Here is a 16,988-nt window from a genome sequence, read left to right as displayed (position 1 = left end):
AATTAAAACTTGATAGTAACTTCACAACATAAAAATTGTCTCCCAGGAAACAAAAAAACTCTCCAAGGCTTTTTAGTGAAATGAGTTACAGTGGTTTCTTGTTCCTACAATCAACAAATTCATCTCTGGCTAGGTCAACACCATTGATACAGTTTATATCGGTAAGAAAAAGAATGCCTTCTAGGGTTCAATTTTGTTACTATCAAGATAGAAACAACTGTTGCAAGAGTTCTGAAGTGTTTCCAGGTGGTTCCAGATTACTCTTTTCAAATAAACTGACAGCATTTTGTAACTCAACTCCTTTGAGGTAAAGCGCTTCTCTCCCTGCATTTGAAAGTTTGCAAAGATGTCAGCTCCCTGCCAGCCAAGAAAGCTCATAATGTTTCCAGAAGCATCCTAATGATGATATCGGGGCCTTGAACTGAAAGAGTCATCTCATTCACATGGTTAAAAACATCTGGCAGGTAAGCCAACCAGCCCACAGTCAAAAATCTTTCTTTCAAGGTGTTCCCAGAATGAATTTTCTTTTTCTTTTTGAACAAGTGAAACTTTCCTCTTGAATTCAGTGAGCTTCTCCATGGTAGAGAATCCCATCACTTTCTGCTATGGTTTCTTGACAAAACCTGTAAAAATATAATTCAGAGACTGACTTTTATGGCTGTCAATAAAACATCTCTAAGGATTTTGGAAAAGCCAGAATATGTCTGTGTTAAAAGTAGCCAATGAAAACACCACTGAAATGCTCCCTTTTCCACTAAAGTAACGTAAGATGAGCAAACGCTCCTCACAGGAGATCCCATGCAAGTGTCTGACTTTCTGTCCAGTCAGGGTTGTTTGAAACAAAAACAAAACACACAAAACTACACCATCTCCAAAACATCAGTGGTCTTGGTTGTTTCCAAGGTACCCGCAACATAAGAATTCTTCTTACGTGACCTTAGTGGGTCATCCTGAACAAAAAAGGAGGTGGCTATATTGAAAGATGCCAGTAGTTTCCTCAAATTCCTTACTGAGAGGAATGGCAATTCCTCCATAACCCACCTTAATACACTCCCACAATTCTCCATGCAAGCACCCTTGTGTGACTAGACAGCTGTATCCAGCCTATTCCTCATTCCCAGAATATGTGGCTTCAAGGGATGTTTCTCCAGTTACTTCAGGCTTCTTTTGTTTGGCACTTGGTAAGCATCTTCAGGAATGCTTCTAGAAAAGGTTTTTCACAAAATAGCACATTTTTTAAGCAATCCTACCTTTTTTTTTTTTTTTTGTCGTTTTAGGGCTACACCAGTAGCACATGGAAGTTCCCAGGCTAGGGGTCGAATCAGAGCTGCAGCTGCCAGCCTACACCAGAGCCACAGCAACACAGGATCCGAGCCATGTCTGCAACGTACACCACAGCTCAGAGTAATGCCAGATCCTTAACCCACTGAGCGAGGCCAGGGATCAAACCTACATCCTCATGGATACTAGTCAGGTTCATTACCACTGAGCCACAATGGGAATGCCCTATCTTTTTCAAATTGAGCTTTCTTCATCCACCTACACATAAAACCTTTCATTTTCTTCGGATGCATTTTCCTTTTTTTTTTTTTTCCAGAGTGGGTTGCATCATTTTTTAAAAAATATTGTTGGAGCTTAGTTGAATTAAAAAGTTGTGTTAGCTTCAGGTATATAGCAAAGTGAACCATTATACTTATACATATATCCACTCTTTTTCAGATTAACAGATACACACTACTACATATAAAATAGATAGGTAACAAGGACCGACTGTATAGCACAGGGAAATCTACTCAATACTCTGTAATAACCTACATGGGAAAAGAATCTGAAAAAGAGTGTATGTGTTTTCTAGCTGGGCAGACATGACATACTCTTTCAGTCTTCCTGACTTCAACATTCCTTTCTCGATCATTTATCCACCAAAAAGAAGAAATCATTGTGATTTTATGTCTTCTTGCTTCATTAATGTAAATAAAATAGGTATATAGTTTTCATCGGACCTTCATTTTCTTTGCCTGCTCAAGATAAACTGGATCTGTAAAAAAAAAAAAAAAAAAAAAGCTAAAATAAAATATTTTTCTCCCATTGACATTTTTGAAATATAGTATTTTCTTTGTGGTGCCTAACTAATTTGTTTGATAAATCTACTGAGAAGGGAATCCTTTGTACATTAATTAAGCATAAAATATTCATTAAATTTTAAGACAAGTAAGTAAATTAAGGCAGATTGTATGATGAGCCAGTGTGTGCACTAGTAACATCCTTTTAATTTTGTGTGGACCAGCGGATGACAGCAGTTGCTCAGGGATCCTGTTCTCCCTGGAATTTAGCTATTGTTTCATGTGACTCTCCATGACTATCTAGAAAGAGTTGTTCTCAGGAGTTCCCGTAGTGGCGCAGTGGTTAACAAAACTGACTAGGAACCATGAGGTTGCGGGTTCAACCCTGGCCTTGCTCAGTGGGTTAAGGATCCGGCGTTGCCGTGAGCTGTGGTGTAGGTCGCAGCTCTGGCACAGGCTGGTGGCTACAGCTCTGATTAGACCCCTAGCCTGGGAACCTCCATATGCTACAGGAGCGGCCCAAAAAATGGCAAAAAGACAATAAATAAATAAATAAATAAAATAGTTGTTCTCAATTCTCAGATTGTCAGCATTTCCCACAAAGGTATCTTTTTAAATGTGTGAAATTTTTCACAGAATAATAGTGCAAGAACAACAGGTGCATAATATACTGTGCATGAAAGACTTTACTTCATAATGCAAAAAATGTACCAATAGAAAAAAGAAAAAAGATCGAAGAGAAATATTACTCCTCAGAGAGCTTGTCATGAACTGTGTCGCTGTGCAATCTGTGAGCGATCACAAGAAGTTACTTTAAATACCACATTTCAACAGTTAGCGGGGCCATCAGATATGTTTGAACCCATCTATGTCACCGAAGGCTGCATTCCCAAAGGCGAGGGGAAAACTCACATCAGAGTGATTCAGACTTGCAAAATTTTAACCAACTATGAAACTGATTCAACTCCCTCTGTGTGTTGATCCACAAACAATTATGATTAAGAGAGGTTGGGATGTGTGGGTCCACCCCATGAGTAAACGATGCACCATCCAGGGGCTGCTGACCCCATGCACAGAGCTGCCACATAGCAGTGATCACGTTGGAGGGGAGTTTTCCAGGAAGACAGATCCCGTGCTTCCTGCAGCAGCTGATGGTTTCTGGGGCATCAGTGACATTTCCAGATATCTACCACAACTATTACGTGATATGAAAATATTTGTGATTTCTATTGATGACAAAATCACAGGTCATACTAGTACTGCTGCTTTGTTCCCACACTCGCAATTGAAGGAAGTGCTGCATTTCAGATAGAGGTTAATAAAAATGAAGCTATAACTTTTTCCTACCCAAGTTCATAGGCCCATGGATCCAGTTAAGAACTTCTGTTTTATATGATTTGTAGAGGTCCAAGAGAGTGGTTTCCACATTTCAGGTAAGTGAAATTAGGAAAAAAGAGCAAGTTTTGATAACACTAAATTTATTAAATGTAAAAGTTTTTTTCTTCTTGGCTTTAATTTTTTTTTTTTTTGGATAAACAAGGTCCTACTGGATAGCACAAGGAATTTCCTCAATACCCTCTGATAAACCACAATGGAAAAGAATATTTTTTAAAAGAATATGTATGTATGTATATATGAATCACTTTGCTGTACAGCAGAAAGTAACACTACACTAAAAATCAACTATATTTGATAAAATATAAAATAAAATAAAATGTTCCTTTGATAAAAGGATGGAGGCCAAAGATAGTGATTTTTTAAATGTCTTTACTAGGTACGAATGAAAAGTTACCAACCCTCACCCACTCCTTTTTTTTTTTTTTTGGCTTTTTTAGGGCCACACCTATGGCATATGGAAGTTCCCAGGCTAGGCGTCGAATTGGAGCTGCAGCTGCCAGTCTACACCATAGCCACAGCAATGCCAGATCCAAGTTGCATCTGCCACCTACACTGTAGCTCACAGCAACACCAGCTCCTTTAACCCACTGAGCAAGGCCAGGGATTGAACCCGAATCTTCACAGATACTAGTTGGATTCTTAACCCTCTGAGCCACAATGGGAACTCCCTAAGAATGGGCATTGCTTCTTAAAAACAAGTTCCCTCATCAGGGTACAAAGTGAGCTTACCCATCCCTGTTTATGTAATCATCTCTCCTACGACCCTAGCTCAAGCCATCCCCTCATGTCTTGCAGATCTTACCTCTTAAATGCCCCCTAATCCTTCTTATTCTTTCAATTTCCACCGCCAACTCTAGCCCAGCTAACACTAGCTCTTGTTCCATCTATAAGGCTAGTAGGCACAGCCCAACAACTGGTTTTCCTGCTTCCACCAGGGCCTCTTCCAAAGAGCAACCAGTGTGATTTTGTTTTAATGCTAATTCGTTCACATCACTTTCCTGTTAAAAACCTTGCAATGGGAATTCCCATCATGGCTCAGTGGAAACTAATCTGACTAGCACCCATAAGGATGCAGGTTCGATCCCTGGCCTTGCTCGGTGGGTTAAGGATCGGGCGTTGCCGTGAGCTGTGGTATAGATCAAAGAAGCAGCTTGGCTGAAGTATAGGCCAGCAGTTACAGCTGCGATTTAACCCCTAGCTTGGGAACCTTCATATGCCGAGGGTGCAGCCCTAAAAAGACAAAAATAAAATAAAATAAAACCTTGCAATGAATGCTGAAGAGGGTATGGAGAAAAGGGAACCCTCCTACACTGTCGGTAGAAATGTAAATCGTGCAGCCACTATGGAAACAGTAAGGAGGTTCCTCGAAAAAACTAAAAATAGAGCTACCATCTGATCCAGCAATCCCACTCCTGGGCATCTAACCAGATAAAACTGTAATTTAAAAATATACCTACACCCCTGTGTTCACTGCAGCACTATTTGCAATAGCCAAGACACGGAAACAACCTAAATATCCACCAACAGATGACTGGATTAAAAAGATGTGGTATATATATATACAATGGAATACTACTCAGCATTAAAAAGAAGGAAATAATGCCACTTGCAGCAAAAATCGATGGACCTAGACATTATCATACTAAGTGAAGTAAGAAAGAGAAAGACAAATGCCATATAATGGAATCTAAAAAAACAACAAATATGAACTTACCAATGAAACAGAAACAGACTCACAGACATAGAAAACAGAACAGACTTGTGGTTGCCAGGGGGGAGGGCGGTGGGGGAGGGAAGGTTTGGGATTTGGGGATTAGCAGATGCAAACTATTATACATAGGATGGATAGGCAACAAGGTCCTACTGTGTAGCGTATTCAATGTCCTGTGATAAACCGTAATGGGAAAGAATATGAAGAAGAGTGTATATATATGTGTGTGTGTGTGTGTGTCTATGTGGACACATGTGTGAACACGTACATGCACATAAATGAATCACTTCGCTGTACGGCAGCAATGAACACAGAATTGTAAATCAACTGTACTTCAATAAAACAAATTCTAAAAAAATCATGAAAAACAAAACCCTTGCAATGGTTTCCTATTGCACTTAGAATAAAATGCAAAGTTCTTAAATTATAAAACCGCTATAGAACTTGGCCCTCTCTACCCCCCCCCCCCCCCAGCTTGCTCCCTCTCCCTCACCCCTGCCCTCTCAATTTCACTCGCGTGGGCCCTCTGCACCCCTCTCCTTCCTGTGTCTAGTCAAAGCCCTTAGGTCCTCAGCTCAGCAATCGCTTCCTCAGGGAAATCTTTAAGGACCACATCTTCTACCAGGACCACATCTGGCCCCTAGCGCTCACACTCACAGCACTCTATACAGTCCTTCCTAGTATTTAACAGAATTTTTGACTACATATTTATTTGCATGATTAGTTGAGGGAGGTGTTCTTTCTCTACTAGAAGGCAAGCTCCCTGTCTGGTACATCATTGGATCCCCAGCTTCTAATACAGTATAAGTATTCAAACAATATTTGTGGTGTGAATTAAAGGATGTTCACAGATAGTCACAGATGCTCCTGGAAGTAGCCTCATTTCCAAAGAGTAACTGGTTTCATAAACATTACACACGATCCTGTTCCCCAGCTTCCAGAGTCCTGCTCACAGGCACAACAACTAGACACTTGCCCACTCCCTCTGGGCACAGTGCTGAAGGTGAGGGAGCTGTGGGGTCCCCTACTGTGCCCCTAAGGGTGACCTAAGTCTCCACCCACACTCTCCAAGTCATGGGAGGAGCCAACATCGCATAATGCATGTTAGGGACGGATTGTTTGTGTCCCCCCCAAAAAATTCGTATGTTGAAGCCCTACCTCTCTGAATGTGATGGTATTAGGAGGTGGTATCTTTGACAGGTAATAAGGTTTAGACGAATTCATGAGAGTTGGGCCCTCACAATAGGAGTAGTGTCCTTGGAAGAAGAGGAAGAGGCTAGAATTCTCTTGAACTCTCTTATACTTGAACTTAAACTCTCTGCCATGTGACGACACAGCAAGAAGGCAGCCATCTGTAAAACAGAAAGAGAGACCTTCCCAGACGACAGCTCTACTGGCACCTTGATCTTGAATTTCCCAGCGTCCAACCTGAGAAATAAATGTTTGTTGTAAAAGTCATCCAGTCTATGGAATTTTGTTACAGCAGCCCAAACTGACTCAGTCAACTCATCAAAAGTGTAGTCTGGAGAAACAGAGACATGCCCTTACCAGTTTTGTTTCCTGGGGCTAGGTACAAAATATCTGTTTCCCATTCATAAAATGGGATAATAAGAGTACAAACTGTGGAGTTCTCATGGTGGTGCTGCGGATTAAGGATCCAGCCTTGCTGAAGCTGTAGCGTAGGTCACAGCTGTGGCTTGAATTTGACCCCTGGCCCAAGAATTTCTATATGCCACAGGTGTGGCTCAAAAAGAAGAAGGGGGGGTGGGGAGGAGAAGGAGGAGGAGGAGGAAAGTGTATAAACTACATGGAGCTGCCATAAGGAATAAATGAGATAATATATGTGAGGGTTTTAACTTCCACATGTGAGCACAGTATAAACATTCAGCAATGGGTATCTTTTTGTTTGAATTGCTAGCACAGAGCTGAAACAGAGTCTTAGAGATCAAATCATAAACAATCTGACTTCACAGACTTGGAAACATGCTCCAAAGTGGCTCCAGTGGCAGAACCAGCAGAAGGAGCCAAGTTAACAGCTCCCGTTTGGTGCTGTTTCCATCACAGTCTACACACACTCCGATTCTCTGTGCCTGGACAGCTCAGGGCCCTCCCAGGGCTGGGAAATGGTGTGAAAAAGAAACAGCCAAGGGCTTCTTTCGTCCAGGTCCAGAGTGGGTTGAGCTCTTGAGTAAATGCAGAAAGGGCCAGCAGGTGCTTCTCTGCCCCAGTAGCATACCCATTCTCCCAGAGCAGAAGGAGACACAGCTCAGGAGAATGTCCTACTTAATCCTGGACCATCCATCGCTTTTACTGGGCCTTCCTGGGGAGGATATTCCAGGCTATTTATCGGGCTTTCTGTCAACATTGCGGTCATTCTCTCTCTGTCCTGGGACCAATAGAGATTAATTTCTTGGTAATGGCCTCCTATCACACCAGGACCCAAAGGATGGTTTGTGAGGATGCAATTCAGAAACAGCCTCAGAGTTCCCATCATGGCACAGTGGAAATGAATCCAACTAGCCACCATGAGGTTGCGGGTTCGATCCCTGGCCTTGCTCAGTGGGTTAAGGATCCGGCATGGCCATGAGCTGTGGTGTAGGTCGCAGACTTGGTTCGGATCTGGTGTTGCTGTGGCTGTGGCACAGGCCAGCAGCTCTAGCTCTGATTCGACCCCTAGCCTGGGAACTTCCATATGCCAAGGGTGTGGCCCTAAAATGACAAAAGAAAAAGACCAAAAAAAAAAAGGAAGAAAGAAAGAAAAGAAACTGCCTCATAGACACACATGCAACCAAACAAAAAATAGGTTCCTAGAGGCCTGAGGTCACCGCTGAGTAGCTGCTGGACAACAACTGGAAAGAAGAGAGATAGTAGGAGACAGACAGACAGAGAAGAACCTGTGAGAGATCCGTGAGCCAATGGGGGCAACACAATTAATCACAACACAGTCAGTCACTTCAAAAGGGCATCCTTCCCCTAGAGAAAAGATTGAAGGGAAACAGGCAGGCAGATGTAAGAAAAAATTCCAAGCCTACTGATGGGAATCTGTTGTCTGTCCTTACGATCCAGGCACACCCATCCCTTCTGCTCGAGGCAATCACTTAAGCCTCAGGTAAATAGAGAACAGAAAAACCTTTCAAGAGACAGGCAAGTCGGGCAGAGATGGCTCGTTCCGTGACACGCTGCCCACATCTCCTTCCCTGTGGTCTTTGTGATGAGACACATCCAGGGCCCCTCTACACTGAAGCCCCTCCGCTCCTGGCTGATAATGGCAATCCCAGGACCCCAAGCAGCTGCTCCCAGAATGCACTGCACTTGTCTTTGTCGCCTTCCTCTGCCAAAGCTGCTCCCTCTGCCTGGAACCCCCTTCTCTGGTCTCTTTACCCACCTTGTCCATCACCGTTTGCCTGGAAGGTGGCCTTTCAGCAGCAGCTCCTGCTGGAAGCCTCATCTGCTGTCCCCAGGTGGCTTTACAAGCTTCCTCTGGTGGGTTCCAGTGGCGCCTTGTTCCCACCCCCGTTGTGACAATGATCACACAGCTGTAACTACCACTTCTAAGACACATTCTTCCCCACGTTTTTATGTTCTGATAGGTCACCGTACCCACTCCCATTGTGATAATAATGATTACTTTGCCATATTGCTCAGTTCTGAAACACACTGTATTTTTTCACATTTGAATGTTTCTAAAATCGGGATGTTTTGCAACAAGGTGTGCATTTAGTGTGGTCATGTTTCTGACTTTTTTTTTTTCCTTCTGAAAAGCTGTTATTATGTTGAGAGTGCCTTTTAACATCAAAGAACTATGTTACTTATTCATGTGTCTTCATGTGTCCCACCTCTGAGCATCCTGCATCCCCACCCCTTCACAGAGCACTTGCTCTGTGCTGCCACTGCTCCATGTTGGAGGGAGGGAGGAAGGAGGCAAAAAGAGAGGAAAAAGAGGAGGAAGGGAGGGAAATTGCTTCCACTGTAACTGGAAAGCACCATCACATCTGTTCTCCTTTCATTTGATTTCCCATCAGAGGGCAATGGGGTTTCTCCCCCAGAGATTGCCTTAGAATTTCCTTCCTCCTGCTATTCCCATGTCTGCTATAGATCAACCACAGGGCACAAGGGTCCTCCGGCACCTAGGGCAAGGGCTGTGAAGGGGAAACCGATCAGGAGGAAACTCACAGGTTCAGAGTCATCCTTGAATTCAGCTTCACCAGGTAGGAGACTCTGCTGTGAAATCTACATCCCGCACGATCTCCATCACATCTCCACGCATCACTTGGCCCACGGAACATGCCACGCTCTAGCCTGATCCTTATCTTTCCATCCATATTTCCCAAGGCTCTGGTCAGCTGATTTTCTCATTTTCCGTGGCTCATGCCCTGCCAGTGACCTCTTCTCTTGCCCCCAGTTATTCCATGACATCTTCTTTGATCCCCCTGTCCTCCCAGACCCCACTGTCCTCTGCACAGCATGTGTTGTCTGAGCTGGACCAGTTAGTAGTGGTTATGCTGTAGCTGGTGTTTTATAGCATTTCCCACTGCAGAAGGCTAAGCACATAATTAATGCTCAAACACACAATGGAAACAAATTAATACCATGACTGCCTTTGGGGGCTCCTCCTCCCTTTATCATTTCCTTGGTCATACTCTCAGCCCAAACAACTCCCTCTCTCCGAGGCTCCCAGGTCGGTTGAGAACTATGCCCTTACCTCTGGTTTTTTTTTTTTTTTTTTTTTTTTTCAGGTATTTTTGTTGGAGATACACGTGGACCACACCCCAAATAGCCCCTGGAACCTGGACCCCATCCGACATCGCTCTGATCTGGCCTCTCCTTTTCGGCTGCTGCATCTTTCTTACAGGTTCTTTTCTGTTCTGGTCAAATAACCACCCTCCTGGACTCCTCTGCATATTGACCTCAAGGTGGCATTAGAAGTAGGGGAAGGGGGAGTTCCCGCTGTGGTGCACTGAGTTAAGAATCCTACTTCAGTGGCTTGGGTTGCCATGGAGGCACGGGTCCATCCCCGGCCTGTTGCATTGGATCCGGCATTGCCACAACTTCCACATGCCCTGGGTACGGCCATAAGAAAGAGGAAAAAGTGGAGAGGGGGGCAGCCACTTGACACTGTTGCCTTATGTGGAATTCACAGCCAACTGACTCTCTTAGGTTCTGTGGACCTGAGCTGCTGTTCAACAGGCTTTTCATTCTTTATATGATTTTGTGAACTGGTGTCATTTATATTTGCCCTATAAAAGGCCATCATGTTTAGCCTTATCATTCCAGCTGGTGGTGATCATTCTGAGGCTTCCTTCTGTCTTTTCAATTCCCCAGCAGGGTGGAAACAAAGTAGACCCAGGATTTATGGTGACCTGGATAAAAGAAGGAACACTGTGTCTATATCAGGGCTTCAGTTCGCTTCTTAGCCCCAAGATGCCACTGGCCTAGCCAGCAGCAGCCTTTCAGGGCTCATTTATACAAAAATGGAACATGCCCAGTAACTAGCGTCTTATCCCAACCCACCTCCACCCTGGGCTCCTGGTCTCAGTGCCATCATGCCCCACCCCAGGCAGCCACAGCAGGAGCCAGAAAGGCCTTCCTAGTTTCTCTTTCCCCTCTAGCCCCCACGTGGATCAGTCCTTGGGCCTATCCTCTGATTCGATCTCCTAAATAATAAAGTTCAGCCACCACTCCCTCTGACGTTTCAGCCCATCTTCGTGGACTCTTCTCCCTCCTTCATCTATTTAACTTCCATGTTTCCAGCTCAGCTTAAACCTCACTTCCTCCAGGAAGGTTTCCTGTCCCATCAATTAGCTTGGGGGCTCCAGCCACCAGCTTTCCCAACATGCTTTCTCTGTCCTGTCAACCAACTCACTGCGTGTTGCTGCTTCTATAACACTTCCCAGCTGCATCCACGTTCTATGAGTCTATGAGGAGTCTGTTTTGCTCATCATCACATTCCCAGCATATAGTAGATACTCAGTAAGTATTTCTTGAATTATTAAGCAGCTGTACCATGACCTTGGCTGGGCAAGTTTTAAATCACTGGCAAGGGGTTTGGCTCAAAGCCTATGAAGCCTCCTGCCTAGAAGGAAAGAATACCAGCTGTGGCTCCTGGTGAATAGTGGGAGTCGTGTCCAACTTCACGAGCCTCAGCTTCCTCATCTGAAAAGTGGAAATAAAAATTTATCATAGGGGGTTGTCGCAGTGCTCAAAGGAAATGATGTGTAGGAATGTGGTCCCAAACTAAAAAGCGTGGTTCCAGCACAAGCGTATTCATGGACATCCCATCCCTCCGTGAGTGGCCCTGACCTGACTTCAGAGGTTGTACCAAAGACCCCCAGAGGCTCAACTGTGAGCACTGGTGCTCATCAGTTTAGGTCCACTACCAAGTCCTGGAGGTCCTTTTCTTATTCTTTCTCAACCTTCTCTGCTGTCCTCATTCTCCTGGGCCACTTCCAGAAGCCTTCATAACTACCGCTTCTACTGCCTTCTCTTGGTGGAGGGTTTAATGATCCCAGAGGCCCTAGAAATACATTGAATTAAAACACAAAATGGAGAGCATTGTGCGTTTTAGTGAAACAGCAATTAGGAGCGGCAGTCACCATGTGCTCGGGAGGGCAAGAGAGCCAAGGAGAAAAGGAATAAAGTGACCTCATAAAGACACTTCATTTCATTACCACCAGACACAGTTTCCCATTATTGCTCTTGGTGTTTAATGGTTTTATGATTCCATCTATTGATGCTTAGCTAGTTCATTAACTGTGCTGCTAGAAATACAATTATCTCCAACCAAACCTTCATCACTAATAAGAGGGAGGGGAAAAAAAAAGCCTTCGTCATTCCCAGAAAGCAGGGGGGCGGACACACATGGGTAGTGACTCCTCGGCCCCAAAGCTTTCATGGAGACTGAGATTATAATCACACAAGTTTCATGCAGCCAGTTTTAAAATTTAATCCAACAACGGCTGTATTATTGAGCTGACTCTGTACCAGTGCCGTGCACCCAAACAACACTGGCTTTGATTGAGTCATCTGAGTCCACCCAGCACAATGCTGGTGACAACTGAGAGCTAGGAAGATCTGCTCAACTGTTCCTTCGTTCACTAGGTGCTCACTAAGGCCCTCCTGTGTGCCAAGCCCTGGTTAGGCAGACAGAGATACCTAACATAGGCAGGGCCCCGATTCTGAGAAGCTGACAGTCTAGCAGATAATGTGTGTTCCTGGGGATCAGAGGAAGAATTCCAGGAGTTGAGCTGGGGCTCAGGGAGGACCTCCACTCCTGATGTGGAATGAGGGGAGGAGACAGTGGGTACCAGCCAGGCAGAAGCTGAGAATGGCTTTCCATCTCACTTGGCATCAAGCCATTACAATGGCCTCCCAGGCCCTGCAGGGTCTGTCCTTAGGACCCATCCTTTTTATCTCCCCTCCCACCCACAAGAGGTGGGAGCCAGTGAAGATAACCCAGGTCTGCAGTCAAGAGGGGGCTGGGGCCTAATAAAAACCTGTTTAGGAGTTCCTGTCGTGGCTCAGCAGTTAGCAAAACTGACTAGCATCCATGAGGACGCAGGTTCGATCCCTGGTCTCATTCTGTGGGTTAAGGACCTGGCGTGGCCATGAGCTGTGGTGTAGGTGCAGGCATGGCTTGGATCCAGCATTGCTGTGGCTGTGGTGCAGGCCAGCAGCTGCAGCTCCAATTTGACCCCTAGCCTGGGAATCTCCATATGCCACAGGTGCTGCCCTAAAAAGCCAAAAAAAAAAAAAAAAGAAGGAAAAAAAGAAAAGTAAAGATCTGTAGGTTTCCTGCATGTTCCAAAGGGAGTCTCCTGTTTTTATTTTTTTTCTTCTAGAACCCAAACTGCTTTTGATAGTCTGTATCCCTGGCTTCATTTCCTATTACAGTTGTCCCTCAGAATCCATGAGGGATTGATTCCAGGACTCTTTGAAGATACCAAAATCCGTGGATTCTCAAGTCTCTTATAAAATGGACAGTACAGTCTGCTCTCCATACCCAGGGTTTTAAATCCATGCTTGGTTGAATCTTTGGATGTGAACCTACAGATACAGAGCGTACCTCTCCCCCTGCACATTCTGCTCTCGCCCCTTTATTGTTCCTTGACTGGCAAGCCCCAGGGCCTTTGCATTTGCTGTGTCTCCACCTAAAATGTTCTTCCCACTGATTGTGCCAGGGCTCACTCCCTCACTCTTTCAGTGAAATACCCCTTGTCAGTAAACCTTTCCTGCCCACCCACCCACTCCCACCACTCCCTACCCTTTTCCCTATTTTATTTTTCTCTCTAAATCTTACCATCATCTGAGATACTGTTACCTTTTTTATATGTTTGTTGGATATTTCTCCCAACAAAAATGTGGGGCTCTAAGGGAGTGGGAACTTTTTGTTTTGTTCACTAGTGATTCCCCAGCACTACAACAAGGTCTGGCATGTGGAAGGTACTCAATAAATACCTGTTAACCTGAATGTTCTTATTGCTTACGTGCTGTCTCTCAACCCCAAGCCCACCCTCCATATACTGCTCTACAAGGCCCTGGATCCTTTGCCAGTGGGCTTCCTCGGAAGCTTTCTCAATAAAAGATGCTGGAAGAGAACAGAAGGTGAGAGAAAGGGAGAAGCTATTGTTCTTCCTCTAACTCTCTCACTCCTTCTCTCCTCCTTTCTTCTCTTGGTGATGTCTCTATAGAACCCGTGTTCTTTCCATCATCCCAACTCTAGCTGAAACCTCCATGGGACTCTGGAGGCTAGGACACCCTCCCCACCCCACCCCCATACTCTATGATTCTGGTACCACCTCCCCCTCCCTTCGGATCCCCAACCCCAGCTGTGGCAGCTTCTTCCAGCTGTTAAGAGGCTCTGGGGTGCTTCACAATCACCCTCTTGCTGTCCCAGGCTTTCAACACCTACACAACCTAGAGCCTGTATTCACACTCTCCTGGGGGCTTCCCAGTGTGGCCATGCCCCTCCTGGCCAGCCGCCCCGGTGAGGGTCACCTCTGCAAGGTCTCTATAATAGAAGGAAGTATTCGCGCTGGCTCTGCCCTCCTTGAGGCAGCCCCAGCTCCGTTAGGAAGAGAGATGCCTGAGAAAAAGATAACTGACAACAGGCAGGACCGTCAATGACACAAAAACAAGACAATGTGTGTGCAGAAGGCTCCCAGGGAGAGAGAAATTTCTAGAACTGTGCTTTTCTTCATGTTCCTATTACTTTCAAGGAGAGCGTTTCTGAGGGTCGAGAATTATGCTGGCTCCTTGGCTTCCTCTCAGTCTTCACAAGGACCTCACGATGTTATATAGGCCTTGTCATCTTCACTTTATAGACGCCCTAAATCATACAGATGGTGAACAGTCAAGGTGGACTTGAACCCTGGACTGCCTGACCTTCAGAACCCACACCCCTTCCATCACACCCCGTCCTCAGCCCTCAGTATGTGTGTGCACGCACACATGTGCACACACACACACACACACACACACACAGTCACACAGGCCTTATCTACTGTGTACAGAGGCAATTATTTTTTGGAAAAAGCAACATAGAACACATTGCCAGATGCATTCAGAGAAGCCAAATCTTTCATAATCCTTCCTAGGGTGTTTTATTGTTTGCACAAGAAAATAGATTTTTGTGAGGTTTTCTTTCATTGTGCTTTGTTATAATAATGATAAGTCTGGTTCGAAAGTAAAGCAAGAAAATTGTAAAACTGGAGATTTATTCTTTACCTGGCAGAGCTTTGTGTGGAAACAGGGCTGCATTGAGAGAATGACTTGGTCCTGGGGACTGGCCTCTGCCCCAGGGAACCTGCTCTGTTTGGCTTTGGGCTGGGGCGTGTGGGGAGCAGCTGGGCTGATAAAGGCCAGTCCACCCGGGACACCCCCTCTAGCCACCAAATGCCTCGGGCATGTCTCCTCATCCACAGAACAGACATGCATCCAACACCTATAGGGTGCCAGGCGCTGGAAATAATAAACAGCTCTGCCCACAAGATGCTCAGTCTGATGAAGAGAGTGAAGGGAAGTTAATTAGTATAATGCAACGTAAAAGTGCTATAGCACAGTCTGTGGGAGCACCCCGGGGAATTCTAATTCCGAAGGACTGGAAGGGGCAAGATTAGGTGTTAAGAAAACTGTAACAGGGAGTTCCCGTCTTGGCTCAGTGGTTAATGAATCTGACTAGCATCCATGAGGATGCAGGTTCAGTCCCTGGCCTGGCTCAGTGGGTTACGGATCTGGCGTTGAGCTGTGGTGTAGGTCACAGAGGCTGCTCGGATCCTGCATTGCTGTGCCTGTGGTGTAGGCCAGCAGCTACAGCTCCAATTCAACCCCTAGCCTGAGAACCTCCATATGCCTCGGGGGCAGCCCTAAAAAAAGAAAAAAAGAAAGAAACTATAACAAAATCAAAGCTAGAAAGCCAGGGCTTTGAAGGTTAAGGAAGACTTTCTTCCACAGTTGGATAAGGGCAGAGGAGAGAATTCCTGAGGACCCAACAAGAGCAAAGTCAGCGAGAATACGCAGTGCGGGTCGTAGTGAGAATTCGCAGTGCGGGTCGTGGGCACCATGAAGGGGGAGCAGAATTGGAGGGGAGAGGGGTGGTTTGTGGGTTGAAACTAGGGATTAGTCCGAGGTTGAGGAGTTGTCTTTTTTTTTTTTTTTTAATTCCTGTTCGAGCACAGCCTGATTCATTTCCAAACCTGGCTTAATTGATATTTTAATTATATGCTTACACCTGCAACAATTTCAAGTGAGAGCAGGTACCTGAAATGAGATAACGTATGTGCAAGCACTGAGCGAGCTGTGAAGCGTTAGACAAACTGCTGTTCATGTGGTTTGGCATTGTTCTAAGATTCCTGAGGCGAAGTACCAAATTCATTCCCAGACATATTCGCGGCTCCCCTGTCACGGCGCAACCCCAGCCAGGAGCCGGGAGGCCCCAGTGAGGAAGGACACGATACATCCCCAAACACCTGCCCACCTAGCATGATGGCTCCCATCACCCACTCCTCATGGATGTCAGGACTTCATAGACCAATAAGGAGGCCCTCAGACCATAACCCCTTCCAGACAGGCCTCTCATTAAACCAAAACACCGGTTCAATGGTGTTGTGTGGTGGAAAGGTCACTGACTTAATTTCTCACCCCAACTCTCCACCCGGGTGGCCCTGGGGAGCTAGGAGTCCTCGGGACCTCAGTGGCCTCGTCGGGACTATTCAGAGATGATGGCAACACCTGCACAGGGTTCGCAACTCTCTGGGGCCTCCCCGTAGAAAGCAGAAGCAGATACTCTCTCTTCACACCCATCTCATCTCTTTGTGGCTGTGCTGGCCACACCAGGGTGGCAGGATGCAGAAACAGGAAGGGAAGTGACAGAGAGCAGGGTGAGCGCTCCAGGAGTCTGCGTTCCAACACGGACTCGGCCCACGGCTTTGGATGTGTCCCTGATGAGCCCTTGACTGGCTTAGTTCCCTCTCCTGCCGAAAAAAAGGCTGTCAAGGAAACCCCCAACCCCAGCTCATCCAATAAGCTACCCAAAGGCTCTATCTGTATCGCGTACCTACTCTTTGCTGGCAATGTGGGCTGCACTGGGCCACAAAGATTTTTTAATAATAATATTTAAGAACATATTTTTCAAATAATGAGACATAGCCTCTCAGAATTCAGGCAGACTTCTAGAAGTATGAATACTTGCTATTTAAAGTCAGTGGTTTTCCTGGTGCCTTTTGGAGTAGACAGATAATTACGAAACAGTCATCCACGTGCTAGGATGGAGTGGAGATTTTCAGAGCCAGGTCCTAGAACAGGGCTAGGCACAAAGTCGG

General features: G+C 45.5%; 1 long non-coding RNA gene across 1 annotated transcript in view; it reads right to left on the bottom strand.

Annotated features, from left to right (window-relative positions):
• Positions 1 to 76: 76 nt before the first annotated feature.
• The window catches only part of LOC125111059 (uncharacterized), an 81,369-nt gene continuing 64,457 nt past the window's right edge, over positions 77 to 16,988 (bottom strand). Inside the window, exons 2-3 of the long non-coding RNA XR_007130821.1 lie at positions 1,875 to 2,038; positions 77 to 623 (exon numbers count right to left, since the gene is read on the bottom strand). This is a non-coding gene — a long non-coding RNA (uncharacterized LOC125111059). The remainder of the gene's footprint in view (positions 624 to 1,874; positions 2,039 to 16,988) is intronic.

The sequence above is a fragment of the Phacochoerus africanus genome, chromosome 11 (assembly GCF_016906955.1).
Source record: "Phacochoerus africanus isolate WHEZ1 chromosome 11, ROS_Pafr_v1, whole genome shotgun sequence".
Classification (NCBI taxonomy): domain Eukaryota; kingdom Metazoa; phylum Chordata; class Mammalia; order Artiodactyla; family Suidae; genus Phacochoerus; species Phacochoerus africanus.
The sequence above is the reverse complement of the archived record's forward strand: the minus strand, read 5'-3'. Positions and strand labels throughout refer to the sequence as shown.